Here is a 21,900-nt window from a genome sequence, read left to right as displayed (position 1 = left end):
CCTATATGGGTATATTTAGGGGAAGAGATAAAGCGAAGAGCTCTGAGGAGTGTTGTGAAGAGTCAACTAGTCTGTCTTTCTGTCTATCTGTCTGTTTTAAATTAAGGTGTCGAAGAACAATGAGTTGTACAAAGTGAGATGAAGTCAAGAAATTCCATTATTTATTTAGAGGAGGTTATTTGCACCAACCCAGAAATAGACAGAAAATAGTGAAAAAGATAGAGGTTTGAGAAAACCATTGATGGGCGTGCTCATATGCGCTGTCTGAAATGTTATGGAGAAGAGAAGAAAACAGAGGAAATAATAAAAATTAAAGTCAAAATTGTGACAATTTTTGCACACCTTGAAGCGAGTGTGTGGAGGGAGGTAGGGGGTTAAATTATATATACTTGTACAAATAACATCCTTAAGAAGCCAGAAAGCTTTGCAAGGTAGAAAAACCACAAAACCCATCATGCAAACAAAGGAAAGATAAGGCACGACATGTGATTTTAATCTTGCTTCAGGCAGGGAACTAGGCAGTTAGAAAAAAAAGAGTTTTCAAATCAAATTGATATTAAATCCAACAGCAGATTCCTTCCCTGCTTGGAAAAGTGAAGCTAATATGATGTATGACATGTTTTAAAAACAAAATTACAGAGATATGCCCACTTTTGTATGCGATGTGCAGTTGGCGAAAAGCCCGCGCTGGCAGTGCACAATGAAAATTGATGTTCAAAACCACGCCAGGAGTAGTTAAAAGCTCTTGAGATAAGAAGCTGACGGAGTCAAGATTTAATTAAAATAAATAGTTGCAGGAATTCAAAGCCATGCAGAGTTTGAAAAAAGATAGCTTTTCAAGTCAAAGCAGTTGTGAACTAAGTTTCATATATAGAAAGAGCAGTCTGCTGCTTCAGTTGGCAGGAATTACAAAATGTGTGTGTGATTAAAACTGAAAAATGAATGAAGATTTATGGAAATGTGACCAAAATGAGTAGGGATGAAGCTAATATATGTATAAGTATGCAAGGAAAATGTTTAGTGATTTATTTGTGCAGTTTTGAAAAACAATGTTTTTGGTATTAAGCTGAAACTGAGCCAGGGCTGATCCTGACTCTTATTGAAATATGAAGTTCACCCATAACTCATCAAATTCATTTGTTCCTTTTTGAGATTTTTATGATATAAAAACAGCATTTGTGTGTGATTATTAAAACCAGATGCTAAGAGAAGCATTGGATCAGATTAATATGTTGTGGGGTAATTAAACCCCTGGTGTTTAGCCAAGCAAGGGTGTATATTTTGAAGAAATTGTTGATTTTGGACAGGAAAATTATGAGGTTGAAAATATTTTTGAATGTACTGTTTTTGAATGGGAGGCTACTCCCAGTTATTGTATGTGTGTGAGCTGGGGAGACCCCATTGAGTAACTGTTTAGGGTCATACAGATCACTTCCCATTTTTGAGGTTGGTGTTGGATGCCGTCTTTGTTGGGCACACACTAGAGCGCCCTGATTTGTTGATTTTATGTTGGGCAAATAGCCGTTTTTTGTTGGTGATTGATGAGACATTTTTGAAAGATTACAGTTCATAAAGCATGCAGGGGCCAATTGCACAGATGAGAAAAATCGGTTTTCAGTGTGCTATGAAAAGAAAGATAGATTGTAAATAAAAAGCACAGGAGAGTGCTGTGGATGACCAGAATGATGAGAATATTGGTAAATGGGGGACAGAGAGAAGGCATGGGAGATGCACCATAAATAATGCAGAGTCATGGGAATGTTACACATGTATATTTAAGCATGAACACTAGGGCTAGAGCAGATTGGACAGGCTTCAAGAGGGGGGACAGTGTTTCCCCCACTATATAATATAAACTACATAATATAGTGTCCTTTGGAAAAGAAAAGGAAAACATATGTCCAAGATCACACAAATTGTAAAGAGTAAAGAGTAAAAATGCAATTATGAGTGCAAATTACAGTAAAAGGTATATTTATGCAATAATGAATGACAATAAGCTAAGCACAGTGAATGTTTATGGGGGAAAAGTAAGAAGAAATTAAACAAAACCACCTTTTTGGGGAAAAATATTGGGAAGGCATGTATTAATGAAAAAAATGTATTTAGAATGAGAATGAGGAAGCACTGGGTAATGAGGGGGAAGTGCTCGCAAAGCACACTGGGACCAAGGTTACACACAATATGGACAAGGGGCATGATATATTTAAGCAGTTGTATTGAGAAAACATTAGGTCAAAAAAGTATTTTTATAGAAACAGACACCCTATTTGGCTTGAATTCTAAGTATAAGGAGTCCAATATTTACGGGTTTTTGCAGGGTTTTGTTAAATTAAAATGTATTTATGGGTAAGTATACGCAGGCTGAGCACTGATAAAAGGGAGGCTTGGCACAATTATTGATGAACAACATGAATTATTAGATTCATTGAGGAAAAGAAATAGAGATGATTAAGGTTAGAATCTCTATGTCTATGTCTATATGTTTATAACGTGCCGAAAGCCCGTGGGCATCAGGGCGTGGTGGACCGGGAATGCTTAAATTACACTTGGCACCTCAAAAATCTCGCTGACCTCGAAAAGGCTGCAAGTAATACTTTGGGATATGATAGTTTAGTGGAATAAGAAGGTTTTCAGTGCTTTCCTGAAACAAAGATAATTACCCTCTTGTCTGAGGGCAGCTGGTAATTTATTCCAACATATTGCGGCCTGAACTGGGAAGGATCTATCAATTTAGCACTGGGTATATTCAGAAGACCTGCTTCTGCTGATCTCAAGCATCTGCGGGGAACATACAATGAAAATTGCTTTTTAAAATAACTTGGTGCCTCTCCAAAAAGGCATCTATGGACTATAGTCATAGCCTTAAAATTGACTCTGTCTTCTATTCTGAGCTAGTGAAGCTCCTTTCTGCCTGCAGATATATGTTCTCTATTTTTAGTTTTCTTTACACAGCGGACTGCGTCATTTTGCATTACTTGGCACCTTTGGAGCTCTCTCTTCGTGGCTCCCAACAGCAAGGCGTTTCCGTAGTCCAAACGAAACATTATGATTGCTCTCGCAATCGTTGCAGTGTTTTCTTCATTTATGAAAGGTCGTATTGCTCTTAATAGATGCAGGTGATACATGTTATTTTTGTGCAGGTAGTCGACCTGTGCTTCAGAGCCGACAGAGGCTTCTACCATCACCCCCAACATTTTAACTTGGGGCATTACCAGGATTATGGCTTCTTTAATGGCGAAGGCTTTGTACTCAGCTCCGAGTTTTGATCTTGCCTGGCAAGACCCGAAGATCATGAGTTCAGTCTTCATGTTGTTTTGGCACATCCAATGTTTTTGCATCCATATGTCAATAACATTATTTTCCAGCAGGTCACAAAGACTTCTTAGGTATAGATTGAAAAGCCATGGGGATAAGCTAGCTCCCTGTGGAATTCCAAACATAATCGGAGCTGCCTCCGAGAATTCTTTACCCAGTGTATTCTTGCTTTCCTTTCCTTTAGAAAAGAGGTTAGCCATTTCATCGCTGTGGTAGTACAGTCGGCTATTTTGTCAAGCACTGATTGAAGTAGCTGATGGTCAACCAGGTCAAAAGCTGCGCTGAGGTCGAGCAGCGTAAGTATGTCAGATTTGCCTTTGTCAATCAGTTCCAACATGTGGGTCTGTAAATCGAACATGGCTGACTCAGTACTGTGAGCTGCCTGAAATGATATATTTATAAGAAGAGGGGAAGTGACACAGATGCATAGACACAAGCACACAGACATGCAGACACACAGACATGCACACACACATGCACACATACACACACAGACACACACACACGCATACATGGACACACACATGCACAGACACACACAAACGTGTACACATGATCTTGCGGAAGTACAGGCAATCAATGGATTGCAGGATCAATGCTCACAAAAACACACAAAGGTAGTCAGAAAAAGGAATTCAATATTGCAATAAGAACACAAACACATACATACAGGAAGCTTTCACTTTATATTGGGAATGCCAGTTAGGGATATCGTGTTTTGCTAAAAATATGATATAAAAGAAATTAGATTTTATGAAGACTGTAAATAAAAGAAGATGAAGATCTGGTTGATTATATTCAGGAGCACTGACGTCTTGAAGAGCGCAAGCAGATGTAAAAACAGTGGCAGTATTTTACCACATTTTATGTCAGGGATTGCCTGGGCCGGTACAGAGGCACTTGGGAAGCAAGTGGGAATGGAAGTGAAATTCTGGATTAAGCTACTATTGACTATAGTGCATCACTGTCAGCTATTGCAGGAGAAAAACATGAAAAAAGACAATGTTAGAAAACTTGAGGAAGTCAAGTTAGTTCAGAAGAAATTGCCAAAGTATGCCATAAAAGGGGGCACGGGGGGGTAGTGACAAAGCGGAGAAGGGCTGGGAATACAGCACGCAGTGGGTACATCACAGGCGAATAATCAGCGCCAAATGGATCAAGGAGGGAATGGGTTTGTGCCACAAGGCAAATGAATAGGAAATAGAGGAAGAGGTGGTTTGCAGAATAACCAAGGTGGTTTTCAGAATATGCAGAATGATAATCAGAATGTGCAAGGACCATTTAACCAACGGGGGTTAGTCAGAAGGGCTCCTCCTGTGTATTGGATATATGGATGACAGGGCACATTGCGTGCCCATGCGGGAGCCAAGGATATGTACAAAATTGACAATTCTCAAGAGGGAGGACATCTTATTCTCCAGCCCATACCTCGCAATCCAGGGAAGGGTTCACCCAGGATCAGACATTGTATCAGATGCAAGCGCTGAGAGTGTAAAAGGTAGAGCAGCTAGAGAAATTTCAATGAGCCCCCATGCAGATTCAGTGATATGCAAATACAGGATAAATATTAATACCCAGAATAGGAGGTACCACTGTGGTAGGAGGAAAACATATCACAGGAAGAGGGGTTTGCATGCACTCACACTAGGAACGGTCACAGGATGACTTGATGTGCTCAGAAATATCAGTGACACTAGGCCCCAAGAAAAGCCAAGGGTTAATGTAATGGTAGGAAGAGAAACCTTTGCTCTATTGGGAGATACTGGGACTGCACATTCATGTACACAGGCGGAAAAATTGTGAGAATTGCCATAAATGATTAAGGTTTCTTTGGAGCTACAAATTGAGTTCCTTTTTATTGATGAATTACCAGTCTCTATAGGAGAGTGTGACATGACTGATCCTTGTTATATTCACAGCAGACACTAGTTAAATATTTTGGGAAGGGGATTGGATGACAAACCTTAACATGATGATTTTATTTACTGACATAGGGATAGCATGTTCCACTCCTGGAATACACTATTCAAACGTGGATGAATTTATACTGGCATTCACAGGGCAAATTGCTCTGAGAGCGGTTTCAGCGGAGCCAGAGGTTTTTCTTATCATGGGATGAGCATTCTATTAACATGGCTACCTGGCCTCGAGGAGAGAATGATGAGAATTTGTGATGAATTCTTGTTTAGACCACAGTTACCTATGGATAAAGAGGGTGGACAGACTATCCCTATAGAATTAAAAGCAGTCATAGTACAAGGGGAAATGGCAATGCTCGAAGGAATGGATGATGATAGTAGACTATGGAGGATAGTGATAGCTGTTGAAGAAGGGTCTAGGTTGAGTGACATCACTGATGATGACATATTTAGAGAAGACTCAATAGATGATGAAGTGTTTTTTTCTTTTTAAGGAGCATCACACACTGAAAGAGAAAAGGGAAATCCCATAGCATGTTTCAATGATGCAGCAACGCTCAATATATTTTCAAGAAGACTTGTAGAGAGTGCCACTTGTCCTGTGGACCACAGGCCCTTATGACATGGGTCTATTAAAATGAATAGCAGAACAAAATAAAAGTATACACATGCAAGGGATTATAATATGAAACATATGAGGGTTTGCTTGGTAATTAGACCAATTCATGTAAGATAATCATAAATAGATAAGGATAAAAGCGCAGAAGTAAGAAGTTCAAAATTAAGAGATTAATGACAATTCAGGGAGTGAAATAAAAAAATAAAAAATGAATGAATGAATCAATGGATATTAAAGCAGTGCAAGGCACAAGTGGATAAGATATCCAGATTTGTAAACAATGAGCACAATGGATGGTGCTGGCTATGGGAGGAATGTCTGCATTGCCTGAGCAGAGTATAGCAATATAATGAGAAAAAACATTATATTATGACAAAAGTAAATGTTAAGTATACATGTAGAGAAGGAAAAGGTGAGTACCAGTTTACACAACAAGTGTGTGAACAAACTATTGATCATTATCAGGAGTTAGAGGACCCAGGTGAGTACCGAAGAAAGGCAGTAAGAGATACAGGGCCTCATTACGAGTCCGGCGGTAACCGAGCTGGAAAAACCGGCAGGTTACCGCCGGACTCGTATTATCATTCCGCCTCTGTGATTCCTGGAATTACCAGGTCATTACGACCCCGGTGACCTGGGAATTCCAGAGGCAGAATTGTGTAAGTCCCCATTCCCATAGGACTCCATGGGGATGGGGACAATGGAAACACTGGTTCCGTCTATGACGGAGACAGTGTTTCCATTTCCGCCTGCAGGTGGGTGGTGTTAAACCCGCCAGGTCAGACCTGGCGGAAGTGATACCTCCCACCTGCGGACTCAGAATCAGCCGGTCCGGAAAGAACGGTGGTGGCGGATTTACCACCACCGTTCTTCCCGGACCGGCTGACTTGTAATGATGCCCACAGTCTTTCAAATAGATAGCATTTTCCCAAGAAAGCTGCAAACAATTGTTAGCATAGAATAATCCTAAGATATACAGGTATGGCCACATTTAACAACGAGAACGAAGAAGACTTTGGATAGAAGTTGGAATGACCTTTTTGTATTTCTGGTCAAAGAGACGTGCCAAATAGGTATATTTGGCAAATGCATAGGGCTTTGAGGATAGGCAAAACAATGTAGGCCTATATGTTACACTCACGTGCATTTAATGGGAACAGTTCTGGGTTCCAAATAACAGGGGTAGGCAAGATTAGTGTAGGTAGGGCGATGAACATTTTTAATTATGTCTCAACAGAATAAACACAGCAAAGAACGATGAGACCGCGGTCCCGCTCCATCAGGAGGAGGACTTCAAAAGGACAGAGAAAATTTTCAGCGTGGTAGAAAAAAACTAAAGAAAGACAGGCCTGATTGCTACATTAATGAAAGATCGTTTAAAAAGTGCACCAACAAAATGTTTAACTTTACAGAAAACAACTTGCAGTTCAGTGGGCTGAGAATGCCAAAGAGATGATCTCAGTAATATTATTTTGAGAAAAGGAAGTAAAGGTTTACCCTAAGGAAATAATTGATCACTTTGTCAGATAAAATATGACTGTACCTCTATTTCGGTTTTCTATATTTCGGTTTTCTACAGAGAGCAGCAACCCACACCAGCATCTTCTTCTTCAGCTGCGGATGCACCAAGAAGAAAGAAGGGGAGCAATTGAAGAAAACACATCCATTTTCAAATAAAATGTTTTTTGAATTTGTAATGTTGTCTGTCTTGTTTATTATTTTATCATGAAGAAGGAGACTGCATGACTCTTTGGTTTGAGAATGTCAACCACAGAGGAAATATTTCCTTCAGTGCACTATGCAGTTGTGGAAAAAGAAAGAAGCCCATGAAAAATAGGGCAATGCAGAAAAAGTAAAAAAATGTATATCTTTTATGACCTCAGATCATAGCCAAGTCCTGGTATCAGCCAGTATGTATTTAGTAGAAAAGTAACACCAAAATGTGTGAAAAGAGAGAAAGAAGCAGCAATCCTATTATATTAGAAAAAATAGAAATAGAGAGTTGGGTTTGAGGAGGCAGTACTGATGAAAAAGACATACTTATTTTTAAAAGAGAATCGTTCAGTTTTATATTACAGGTGGACGAGAGATACCTACACACCAGGTGATTGACTGCAACCGATCCTGAGGGCAGGGAGAAAAGATCAAGGGACCTAGCCAGATGCCCAGTTACAGTCACTTTGTTTGTGAAAGTTTGTCCCTAAGAAACTCCCCCATCCTGTGGTTCCCCAGAAACAATCAAATGTCCCCCACTTTCTGACTTTGAATCAGAAGATTGAGAATTCAAGTACTTTATGATGAAATGAACAATGAACTCAAAAGGACTGGCCTAAGAGCTAAGGGGCTCTAAAACCTGATACAAGGCAGCCCAAAGGACAAATAAAATGGACTAATCATCAAGAAGGTCAGTGAATGCGGAATACATCGCTGCAATGCCCAAGGGCTGTATGTGCGCTATGCAAATGTAAAAATAAATAAAATAAATAAGCTAAAACAAGATGAACGGGTGGAAGGTGTGTCAATGGAAGAAAAATGAAAACAAAAAATACAAATATTAAAAGTGTGCATTAGGAGAGAGCGGGTAAAAAGGAAATGTTGTGGGGTGGGAGGAAGGAAAAAGTGTAAAATAAAAGTTGCACATGGACAAAATAAGAGAAGATGGGCTGGTGGGTTTCCTCAAGGAATGATTTCTCTCGATTCTCATGAGCCAAAAGGACATCGCCTGTTGTGTATGATATGTCTACATTTAATTGGGTAATGGGGGTGAGATCGAGATAGGAACAAATAAAATTATCCTTTGCAGATATACGTATATAAACGTAAGAGGGCAAAATGTTGCCATTTTTTTTTGCAAAAGTAGATACATATATGTTTTAGATTAAGAGAGTACAAAATGATTGAAGTCACTGTTGGTTCTGTAGAAACGTTTTTTATGAAACCTCCCATGTTGAGATAAAGCACCACATTGAAAGGGGTGACTGGGACAGGGATTTATAAGTACACTGAATATGGGGGAGGGTGGGCACTGGGTGAAGTGGTCGTGTATTGAATAGTTGTCTAAATACAGACAATGATTGATAGTAAATCAGATAAAGTAATGGGAAAGCTACCAATTAGACAAAACTGCTGCTTACTTGCCAACAAATGAAATTAGCTCATGGAGTTTTTCATAGTATGAGCTGCCAAGTAAATTTGCCAGGACATCGAGAAGTAGATAAGGGTAATTAGGTCCGGCCGGGTCTCAAGTAAGCTTATCAGTCTATGTGTCAGTCAACCAAAGATTGCCAAAATGAGCTAATGTTGGCTTTGTGAGTGACAGCTAAGGCATCCAATCAGAGGAAAGGAGGGCTTATATTAAAGCATAATGTCATTGCAAAAGGCCTATAAAAGCAAGATGATTGTAGCAGCTCTGTGAGCCTTTCAGTATGTCTTTTTGAATTTGTATTAAAGATGGCTGTGAATGTGTACCCGAGCGTCTTTTCCTCCTTTATCCACCCCCCAGTGCCAGAGTCTATAGATGTCAAAGCTGATGAAGTGCAGAGGGTCCCCCTTTGCACAACCATGGCTGGAGCAATACCTCCTCCACCCCCATTCCTGGCAGAACCGGGAACACCACCAATAAGATGGGAGAGGTGGAAAAAATGTTTGAGACTTACATAGTGGCCATGGGAAGGACAAGTTCAACCCTTCTAGGAAACAAGCGCTGTTATTGCACAATCGGGGCCCAGAGGGATGCAGTGTTTTCGATGGTCTCCCAGAGCCGTGAAATGAAGGAGCAGGAGATCTGGATGAGTTCACGTTGGCTGTGAAGAAGATAGAGGAACATTTTGAGCCAAGAAAAAATGTGACCTTCGAAAGACACACATTTTTTCAAAGAACTCAAAACTTGTCAGAACCAGTAGAAGGATATGTGCTAAGGACATTGAGCCACACTTGTGAATTTTGTTTTATCTAGCTAATTTGTTGATTCATGATCAACTAGTGAGGTGTACCAACAATCCCAGAGTGCAAGAAAAGTTACTGGCAAAAGACATGACCCTGGAACAAGCCGTAGAACTAACCAGGAGTATTGAACAGACAATGCAATACATGAAGGAAATGAAAATAGAGAAAAATTGTCAAGAAGTGTGGCTATGGAGTAAAAACAATTATACGGGTCAAGAAAGGAGTGGATGAGACACAAGTGCTTTAGGTGTGGCAACCCTAAACATTCTGCAAAAAGTGTGTTCTGCCCAGTGAGAAATGCAGAGTGCAACAAATGCCACCGCAAAAGCGTTTTTGCACGCATGTGCAAGGAGTCTATTAGTGCAGTGGAGCACAAACAAAACCGTTGTGAGCAGGAAAGTGCTCCATCCTCCCTGGGCAGGGAGATCAAGCCTTGACATATTTCTTCAATAATGGCAATGTCTGGGGGAGTAGGAGGTCCTTTGGATGTATTTCAAATTGATGGCTCAAGGTTATCAATGAAGGTAGATTCTGCATCTCCTTGGACCATTGTATCAGAGGACACTTTTACGAGCACTCTGTTGAGAGATTTGGAGGAATTAACACCACTCTTGTACAACCTTGTGGCTATGGTGAAAGTACAATAGTGTTGCAAGGCACATTTCAAGGGCCTGTAGGCTATAAAGGTAGAGCATGCGTGGAAAACATTTTATTAGTGAAGAAAGGTTCATCTTTGTTAGGATGGGAAGAGCAAAGGAACTTAGGAGTTTGTATTCAAGCCAATGCACCCATTCCAGTGACGATAGTGGAAGTGGACGGTAGGTGGGCCACAGAATTTCCCAAAGTATTTTCAGAGAGTCTGGGGAAGTTAAAGGACTTTGAACATTGCATTAAGATGAAAAATGCAAAAGGTGCAACCGATTCCACACAATATGAAGCAACAATTGCACAAGGAATTAAATGAGGTGTGATAGAATGTGCATATGGGACGGAATGGTTATCTCCGGTGGTCCCAGTGTCAAAAAACATTGGGAAGATTTGTTTGTGCGTTGACTTGAGAGAGCTTAACAAGAACATCTTAGTGGAAAGGGGTATCCAGTTAATATGTTGAAAAAAAAATTCTAATGACAAATATGTCGAAAACATTTTACCGAAAATGTTATTTCCGAATGTATTATTTTTTCATTTACATGTATTTTTTTGTTTCGCAAGTAAATAAAATCGTGAAAAAAAAACAAAAAAAAAGGGAAGTTGGGAGGGACCCCCATTTCAAACAAAAAATTACAAAAAAAAGACATTTGAAATTTTTTTTTTCCGTAACATGTTTTTGACATTTTGGCATTCGAATTTTCTTTTATTCGAAATACTCACCATAAACCGTGGAAAGGCACCCTTTAGTGGACATATCGGAAGCTCTATCTGTGTTGGGAGATTCCAGTTGGTTCACAGTCATAGATTTATCAGCAGCTTATCACCAAGTAGCGTTGTCTCAAGAATGTCAGAATGTCACAGTGTTCATCACGCCAGAGGGAACTTTCAAATACTTAAGGATGTCTTTTGGTTTGGCATCGGCTGCAGCGGTCTTTCAACATGTGATGGAAAAGGTGTTGGAGGGAGTCAGCAATGTAATTGTGTCCCAAGATGATATTCTTATTTTACTGATTGCATGGAACAACATGATAATGTATTGAGGTGCATGTTGGAGAAGCTAGGTGAGGCTGGTCTGACAGTACAGTGCAGTAAATGTAAAATTGGAGTGCGTGAGGTGGAATATTTAGGGCACAAGATCTCGGCTCAGGGGATTTCTGCAAGCACAGTCTGGTGGAGAGTATAAGTAAGGCCCCAGCACTGCAGTATAAAGATCAATTGTGGTGGTTCATGGGAATGGCAGAGTTCTATCATAAAGTTGTCAATAATTTTGCTGTTATTTCTACACTGTTAAGAGCCTTGCCAAAGAAAGATACCACTTTCAAGTGGTCGGATGAATGTAGAGAAGCTTTTCAGAGGATAAAAGAAGGAATCGCTAAGGCACCTTCTTTAGGGGCTTTATGAGTGATCGGAGGACAGTGATGATGGTGGATACTACGACAACTGAAAGGGGCAGGAAAACTCTGAAGGTTCTCTGGCACGATGCACGGTTCTCTTTCGGGAGTCACTCACCCTTTTGCTCTGGGATACACAGCTGTTAGATTGGGATTCATATATGCTTACTTCCATTATGGTATATATGGTCCCCAACTGTTGTGTTTTTAACAATTCAGGCCGCTTTTAGCAGCCCCTTTTTAATTGTACTTAGCAGGCAGTCGGCAAAGACTTATGTCCTTCATGTAGTAGTCTACAGCCATGTTTTTGTGTGCTTTTTTACAGAATGGTAACATCTACCCCCTGAGGAAGACGTTGTGTTAACCACCACTACATGTCGAAACCGGTCGAGATAAACTCTACAGGGATGCGATCTTTCTATTTCTTCTTCTGATCCACCCTGACAATAGATTGTCTGTGAATTGATTCTATTGTTTGTGAACACAATAATAATGTTTGTCATTGTGGGGAAAAGTTATGAATTCCTTTTCCCCATATGTTTTTAGTATGGTTCTTTTGTCTTTTACCATTTTGGATGTATATCACGGTATGATGAGTTGTGTTTGAATGTTGCACCATGAATGGCAAGTATGTGTGACGATGTTTTAGCCGATTTTAGGCATATTGTTGCTGCTGTTTTGCTATGTTTAAGTGATTAGTGTTTAATAATTTGTGATTTATTCACCAGTTTTCAAATTTTTTGTATCACTTTAAATAAATGTTGATACATTATTATAAATATATACTTCTCTGGACATATTCTTTCTGTTTTTTGATAGTGGATGCTAGCCTGCAGGGTTTGGGGGCATCGTTGTCACAGGTAGATGGTGGAAAAGAGAAACATGTAGTTGCATTTGCACCTGGACCATTAAGGGGTGCTGAGAGAAATTATTCAGTTGTGGAAAGAGAAGCATTTGCAGTGTTTTGGGTCGTCAAGCACTGAACATTTTTCTTGGGTGGCCAATGTTTTATGTAGAAAACGGACCACAGGCCGTTGGTGCAAATGTTAGCTGGAGGGGGCTGGGCCAAAGGGAGCCCAGAATTTCGAAGTGGATGCTAGCGTTACAAAACAATGTCTTTAAGATGTGTATGTCTAGGGCAAGGAAAATATAGTGGCTGATGGTCTCGCACGTCTTCCAGTGGGGGGTGATAGTGAAGTTTTAGGGAAGGTGGAAGAAGATGAGATGGTTGTTGCCAATTTTGAGCAAAGCCCTTTAGATGAAGAGGGTTTGAAGGTAGCAGAGGAAGATGACACTGTACTCAATAAGGTGAAGGAGTGGACTATGGAAGGTCGGCCTGATAAGAATGAGGTAGAGAAGAGGTTTGATCGGTTCTATGAGGTGAGGAATGAGTTGTGTTTGTCGGGATCTGGAGGAAGGCTCAGGAGGGGGCAAAAGGTAATTCGCCCTGAGGGTATCAGGGACAAGCTTATTGATATTGCCCATCAAGGACATTGTGGAATGGATAGTACTAAAAGGATGTTAAGACAGAGCTACTAGTGGCTAGCTATGGATAGAAGAGGGGATAGGAAGGTAAGGGAATGTGATGTTTGTCTTGCGAGTGACAAGAACAAAGTATTGCTCAAGACACCACTTTGTCCAGTGTGAGTACCTGAAGAGCAATGGCAGAAAGTGGCAGTGGACTTTATGGGTGCCATCCAGGGGTTAGGTGAAGGCATCACATGTATTATGGTTTTGGTGAATTATCATTCAAAGCGGATAGAGTGGAAAGGGCTAAAGGAAGCTATGATGGCAGAGTTGGTGTCAGTTTTTTTTTCCATGAAGGGTTTCCCATGGAAATTGTGATGGATAATGGTGTGCAATTTTGTTCAGACAGTATGAGGACTTTTATGATGTGGTTTAGAATTTTGCACACATGCACTGTGTCATATTATCTCATGGCAAATGGGTTGGTAGACCGGGCAAATAGGTTTCTAAAGGGAGATATTCAGTTGGCTATGAGGTCAAGGTTACCGTGGGGTGAGGGTTTGGGGGAAATGATGTGGAGTTATTGTGTTACACCTCACTCGGTCACGAGAGTATCCCCTTTTGTCTCATTAAAAGGACGCCAACCTGGTACCAAGTTTTGTCCAGGCTGGATAGGGTTGGCTTTTTATTGTGAATGTTGATCGTTTGGAAGTGATGAAATTGGTGGGGAGCCCCGGGATCAATAAAAAAGAGCGTTTTATGAAAATTCCAAGGTAAAGCAACAGGAATGGGTGATTGGGGATTCTGTGCTCATTAAGAATCCCAGATATTGCCTTAAATGCTTGGAAAATAAATTTCTGCGTCCAAAAAGGATTGCGGCTGTGAGGGATAGTGTAGTGATTGTGGATGGTGGAGAAGTGTGGTTGAAAGGTAGGTTGGTGTTGAGCAAGGAACAGGGTAAAGAAGGGGAGAGTGGTGTTGAAGGAGTAATGGTCATGAATGGGGGATGTGAAGGAAATACTGTGATGGATGGCAGAATTATAAGTAGTGAGGGTTATGGTGGAAGAAGTATGGTGATGGCTGGGGGATGTGCTGGTGGAAGAATCAGAACATTTCCTGTCACGTTCAAGGATTTACTTTGTGTCTAATTGTGCACTTTTGGGGTTGTTTTGTTATGCATTGTTAAAGGGGTTGTTATTTAGGGTATTTTATATTGCTCTTTATTGTTAAGAGGGAACATATGTTGTGTTCTGCTTTGTTTGTTGTGTTCCAGAACTACTGGGGGCTCTGGCACGGAAGGCCATTGAGGGAGAGCTGAGGCTGGGGTGCCTGCTGCTCTCTGTGCTTAAACTTAATAAACTACTTAGTTCACACTCATTGCGTGGTGTCTTCAGCAACTCATCAGTATACTTGGGTGAACATATTTAGCAATAACCCTAAATAACCCAAATTTGAGTTTCTTTTCCGAAACAGACTTTCCCAAACTTTGCAGATGGTTCAAGCAGAGGGATTTGAGTGGAATGGGATAAACCCTATAACAAGGGCTGCATCGGCCATTTTCAATATCAGCCTTGGGTAGGCAGAGACAGGAGGCTACACACTAGTAGAGAAAAGGCTTTAGTGATGGAATGGGTAGAAAAGTGATAAGGTTTTGTTAAGGGACAAGCAAAACATTGATAGGATTTAGTTGAGAAAGTGGTAGATATTAAAATACACTTTAGCAGAGGGAGAGTTAGAAAATGATAATAGGACTTATATGAGCTAGAGGTAGAAAACTGAAATAGGATAGACCATTTCAATGACTATTACTTCGGTTACATGACATAAACACACACATGACATTGGTTGTCATATTGAGGACAATAGGGCCACAGATTTATGCAGGGTCTGCAGCTGGCAGTAGATTACATTCTGTAACTTAATGCATTTTGTAGCCAGTCCAAAAGTTTGCTGCTTGCTTGGAAAAGCCCGAGAAATGTTTTTGCTAATGAAATGTCTGAAGACAGTTGTTTCCAATGAAAAGTCTTAGAAATCTTTGTAGCCAAGACCGCGCATTCAGTGGCTGCATCTCTGTGTGTATTATCATTGTGTGTGCCATTCATACACTTGCTGCTTGAGGAGAAAGGCTGTAGAAATCTTTTTGCGAATGAAAACTCTAGACTTCTTTATAAGAAAGAGAGTGTCCGCAGTATCATCTTTTTGTGTGCATTCCACATTCCTGTTGTTTAAGTAGACAACTGTTGGACATACAATCTCTGGCTGCAACTGTGTGTGTCGTCATTTTGTGGCGAGTCCACATACAAGATGCTCTCTGCTCCATCTTTCAGTGTAATACGGATGACACCCAGCTCTCTTTCAGGCTCCCCTCAGCCGCTTCTACTCCCTCTCTCATTCCTGACTGTCTGTCTGGAAATCAGGAGTGATGTGCCGCTAATGATCTCTGCCTCAATGCCAGTAAGATGGAGATACTCCTCATTGAAACACCAGCTCCATCCTTTCCTCTCTCTCTCTCTCAGGCTGCCCAGTCTGGGTCCTCTTCCTTCTCCTACCTGTGAGGCTAGTATCCTTGGGGTCATCTTCAACTCCATCTTCTCCTTCTCTCCTTCTCTCCTCACATTTCTGATGTCTCTAAGAAGTCAAACTATCAGCTGCACCTACTCAGAGGTACACTTCCCTTCCTCACTTCCACCAGAAGCTCACTGTCTCCAGAGCTCCGGTCCTCTCAAGGTTGGACTCCTGCAACAGAATCGTTCTAAATCTTCCTGCCTCTACTCTCTGTCCTCTAAAACCTATCCAGAACAGGACTGCAAAACCTGTCCTTGGCCTTAAGCCCAGGGATGGTATGTCTCCAGGTCTGAAATCTCTTCATTGACTCCCAGTGGTGGCACAGATCAAGACCATCTGCGTTGTCCACAAGGCTTTCTTGGGCCTGGGTCTGCACTACCTCCAACTCTCTCTTCCTAAGGCTCTCCCTTCTTGAGCTCTGCGCTCATCCACCTCCAACTCTCTGAGGGTCAGCTGTATTTCCAAGCAGAGAGTTGGGGCAGATCTCTTTCTTCAGATGGGGCCTCCCTCTGGAACAGCCTCCATGCTCCCTGAGCAGAACCATCTTCGGTTCCGGAAGCAACTCAAGACCTTCCTCTTCGCTTCCGCTTTCTCTCTTCCACTCCCCTGCTGATGACCTGTCTGTTCCACACATTGGTCACCTGGCCACCCTCTGAATTTGTGCCCCGCTCCCTGCCTATTCATTTGCACCTCGCACTGCCTTTTGGCCCCCAGCATTTGTGGGCTGTATCTGTTACCCTACAGTCCCCTCTATCTGCACTTATGTGCCTCCCACTGGCTGCACTCTCTGATTACCAGCACTTCTCCATCCCCCCTCCCTTTTGCACTTCTCCACCCTTCCTTTTTTGACCTTCTCCCCTCCCCTCTCCCTGCAGTGGCACGATCTGATTGACACAAGGCCTAGTAAGATTGTTGTTTTGTCCTCCCTTTGTTTCCCCCTCCTTGTCTTGTCATGCCTAGAAACACCTGTGTACAGGCACGTTATAAATGCCATATTATATCATATCATACTTGTTTCTTGAGTAGAGAAGTCTTAGAATTATTGGGACTCAAAAGGAAATTATAATACAACCATTTTGATTGGTAACATTCATAGCTCTCAACTCACACGATTTTAGTTGGTGTCACCCACCTTGTAAAGAGTCGAGTCACCCGCCAAGCCTCCTGCACACTCATTCATTTCAATGGGCTCTCAACCGCCAAAACCTAAATCGGGCCTTTGCGACACAAATGGTTGAGAGCTATGAACATGTCTGGAGAACATACTTGTGCAAAGAGGGGGGCATGCAGATAGAGGGCATTTTACATTATCCACTGCAGCTGCCGCCTGCTCTGGGGGCATTAGAATTGGGTGTGTTGCAATCAAGGTCTCATTGTCACATTCAGCAGCAACTGCTGCACAAGAGATAATAGTGCATGTTCAGATATTGCAGTCGGAGGCGGAGGCTCAGTTCAGGTTGCCTCTATTGATAATCCTGGACAAACAGCGCACAGTGTAGAGGGGTATGATGAGTGAGGTGACATTGCACACTCTTTAGAGGAGGCGGCGGAGGAGCCAAGAGAAACGCCAGACAGTGTAGAGAAACACGAGTGGAGACAAACAACACACATTGTAGAAGAGCATGATAAGCCAGGAGACACAGCACAGAGTGTAGAGGAGCAGGATATGAGATGTTCCTGATCCCCACCCATCACATACATTCACGTGAGAATAGTGATGATGATGATAAGCTAAATAAATAACATTAGCCATCTGGATGCAAGCATCAGCAGCGCATGATTCTGGACACCACTGATACTGTGGAGAGAGTGGAGAACAATGCCACAGATAAAGAGATGGGAGGAAAAGACAAAGCTACTTGTCCACCTGTGTAAAGTGTCATTCATACTCAATCTGTAAGATCTGAAGTGAAGAATATCAGTGTGTGGTGGCCAGACCACCAATTCTAACTTCACAACCACCACGCCACCACCAGTCATATGGGCATAGGAAGTCATGTCTTTGTCCACCAAAATAATTCAAAGCATAGCATATTTTCAATGGGGACGACAAAAACAACAACCTATTACATGCAATATGCTGGGGGAACCCTGAGGCTAATTTGGGTACCACAATGTTGTGGTCCCACAGGATTCAACACCATGTGCAGCAGTGGGATGAACACACAAAGTGTCAAAATCAGCCCTCCTCACAGCAGCCAAACACCATTACACCCCTTGTACATACTGTAGCTACAGAAAAATGTTCTGATATGCCAGCATTGTTTCTGATTCCGTGCCCTAGCTCTGCTCCCCACAGCGGTACCACCTTTAAGAGCTAGGTCAGTGTGATGCCGGTATTTGAGTGTGGACCCCATTTGCCACCCTCCCAGCCCAGGAGCAGGAGCTCCCTGACCAGGTCCAGCCCCCGCAGGAGCAGTGGGCACCCTGCATTAAGCTGTACTGATGTGTGTCCCAAGAGCCTAACCAGGCCCACATCAGCCATTACCTTTAGCCGATTGGCTGCCTTTGCCTTTTACTCCCTGATTGGCTGCCGGCAGGCGTGGCGGGCCACTCCCCTCAAAGCCCACGGAAGCAAGGCTAATACCTGTTCCTTGCCTGTTCTATGCCGTATCTGCCGTCTGGCAGACCCCCTGCCCCCACAGACGAGCGCCGGTATGGAAGAGCCACTGTCCCAGGATCTCCCAACATCGCCATCCAGCTCCTGAAGTCAATGGGTAAGCCAACTATCTGCATATTGTGTGCACTCCCCGCTCAATAAGCTGGCTACCCTGATCTCTGCTCCACGCACAAGACCCGACCACTTGTCCGCTGCCCCATACATCATACTGCCACTGGCCCACGAGCGCATCGGCACTGCGCTCAATGCTCACACAAGCGCCCTAACCACCGCCATAAACTGTTTCCTATTCCCCATATGCACCACCTAAAGTGCATGGGCCCATGGCTTACAGTAGTCACCCAAACCCTCACGTGACAATTGCATTTTTAACCTGCCTTAGATTGTTGCACGCTGCACCTGGCTGCACCCCTCTCTGACTGCCTACACTGATATTTAATGCTGCATTATGCACCTGCCTGTATAGCCATTGACTGCTGCATTTTGCACCTGGCTGCACCTAGCTGCACCCCCCCTTATCCACCTATACTGATTTTGTTTGCTGCATTTTACACCTGCCTGTACTGCCATTGAATGTCATTGATTGCTGCTCTTTGCACCTGGCTGCACTTAGCTGCACCCCCCTTATACCCCTATACTGATTTTGTTTGCTGCATTTTGCACCTGCTTGTACTGCCATTGAATGCCATTGATTGCTGCTCTTTGCACCTGGCCGCACCTAGCTGCACCCTCCCGTATCCGCCTATATTGACTTTGTTTGCTGCATTTTGCACCTGCCTGTACTGCCATTGATTGCCGTTGATTGCTGCATTCTGCACTAGCTGCACACTTCCTTAACTGCCTATACCGCTATTGACTGCTGCACTTTGCATCTAACTGCACCCTCTTTGACTGCCGCTCCTAGCATCTAGCTGCCTTACCATCTTATCACAGCCCTTTACCTATACTCACCATGTTTCTCCCTCAATCAACCAGCTCCCCAGCTGCCCCCCACCTTCCCCTCCAACATTCCCCCTACATACTTCCTACCCTCCTTCTTCACAAAAAGCAACATCATAGCAACTCACCCTCCACCTACCATAACATCATACACTAGACCCACTAACATCAGGAACCAACTCCTGGGTCTCCACTCAAGATACCAAAGCATCACCCACCCAACTCACCCAAAACCACAGAAACGGCCACCCTCACGGTCAAACCATCCCCTCCCACACCTATCCTGGCGCACCCCAACCTTGCCTCACCTGCACCACACAACATCACTCCCTCCTTAGCCCAGCCCCCACACAACCTACAGTGTGCCCTTATCAACGCTAGGTCCATCCCGGCTGATGCCACTGAAATTCACAAACTCCTTATCAACTTGGACCTCGACATTCTAGCCATCACCGAGACCTGGCTTCACAGCGCTGCAGGGCCAGCCCTCAACCTTGCCATCCCACAGGGCTACTCCATCATCAGTCAAGACCACCTCTCCTCAGTAGGAGGTGGGGTAGCACTCATCCTGAAAGATCATTTAGAGGCCAGGCAAATCACATCTAACCTGGGTGACATCATAGACTCCCTAGCTATAAAAAGTGCCCTTTCCCCCAACTCCACCATCACCATCTACCTCGTCTACCGCCCACCTGGCCCACTATTGGAGTTCCATGAGAACCTCCTACATCGATTAACAGAAAACCTAAAACTCACCTCCAAAAGCATCCTCTTAGGTAATTTTAACCTAGGATACAACTACAAAAAGGATAAGCCAGCCAAATCTCTTTCACTAGCCTTAAAGAAACTAGGCTTTGACCAAAAAATAACTTCACCCACACACAACAAAGGCCGCATCCTTGACTGGGTAGCCGACCACAACTGTCACATTGACATTAGTTCCATCACCCCGAATCCTTGATCAGACCACCACATCATTCATTTCTTCATCCCCCTCGTATCTAACACCAAAAAGCCCAACCCGATCCCCCCAGCCCTGGCAAGATGCGCCAAAATTCTTACTAAATATAAGATCATACCACACCTAAGCATTCTCACAACAGACCTCAAGTCCTCCGACCCGTCAGCGCTATCAGATATCTATAAGAGCACCATAAGCACTGCCATTGACACCATTGCCCCTTTACAGAATAAAAAAGCCAGAACAGTGAAACACTCAAACACATGGTTCTCCTCTGAACTTAAAGAACTCTGCTCTCAGAAAAGAAAAGCACTGAACACCTGGCAGAAATCCCCCTCCCCAGCCACCCTATCCTCCTACAAAAAAATCACCTCCCAATACAGAAAAGCTATAATCACAGCCAAGTCAGCCTCCTACAATGAAAGAAGTGCAAATGCAAGCTCTGAATCCAAAGAACTCTTCGCCATCTTTAAAGAACTCACCACACCAGCTACCAAATCACAAGATAATGTTAAAGACCAAACCTGGTGCAACTCCATACAATCTGCCCTATTGGATAAAATCGAACTCCTACAAGCAAAAATCAAGGAGCACCACAAAAACCTATCACAGCACCTCAAATCAACCACCACTACTAACCACTTTCCCACCCCCCGCCCAGAGCCCCCTCCCGCCAAAGCCTCCAAAACTCCTTTCAAATTCAGGGAAGTAACAGAACAGGAAGTTATTGAGATAATGAACAAGATTAAACCATCTAACTGCAAAGGAGACCCATGTCCAGCCAGTCTGATTAAAGACTGCACTGAAACACTCGCCCCCTTCCTCAAATCCTTCATTAATGCTTCCTTCAACGCCAACACAGTTCCAGACAGCCTAAAAGAAGCCTGGGTACGCCCTCTTTTAAATAAAACCTACTCTTGACCCAGAAGTGGCTAATAACTATAGGCCCATCATCACCGTGCCTTTCCTGCTCAAGATCCTGGATAAACTTGCCTACACGCAAATACAGGAATAACTTGAAACCAACCATATCCTAGGCAAAAGACAGTCAGGCTTCTGACCAGGTCACGGGACAGAGTCAGCCCTACTCGATTTAAAAATACAACTTGGAGACATCATGGACAAAAGCAAACTAGCACTCCTTCTCCTACTGGATCTGTCTGCCGCCTTTGACCTTGTTAACCATGATATCCTAGGCATGCACCTAAAAAATGAAGCGCACTTCTCCCCAGAAGCTATTGCATGGGTGGACTTGTTTCTAAATGGTAGACTCATGAAGGTCTTTTCAGACATTGCCTCGGCAACCCCTACTATCATCCACTGCAGCGTCCCCCAGGGTTCCTGTACCTCCGCTACTCTCTACAATAGATTTACCTTTCCACTCTTCAATGATCTCGACTGTATCAACATAGCGTACACCAACTATGCGGATGATACGCAGGTACTACGTATCATACGTATAGAAGATGTGACAGCCCTAACCAAAATGTACGCAGTCATCCAAA

This window comes from Ambystoma mexicanum, chromosome 3p (assembly GCF_040938575.1).
Source record: "Ambystoma mexicanum isolate Mex_15411 chromosome 3p, UKY_AmexF1_1, whole genome shotgun sequence".
Lineage (NCBI taxonomy): Eukaryota > Metazoa > Chordata > Amphibia > Caudata > Ambystomatidae > Ambystoma > Ambystoma mexicanum.
The sequence above is the reverse complement of the archived record's forward strand: the minus strand, read 5'-3'. Positions refer to the sequence as shown.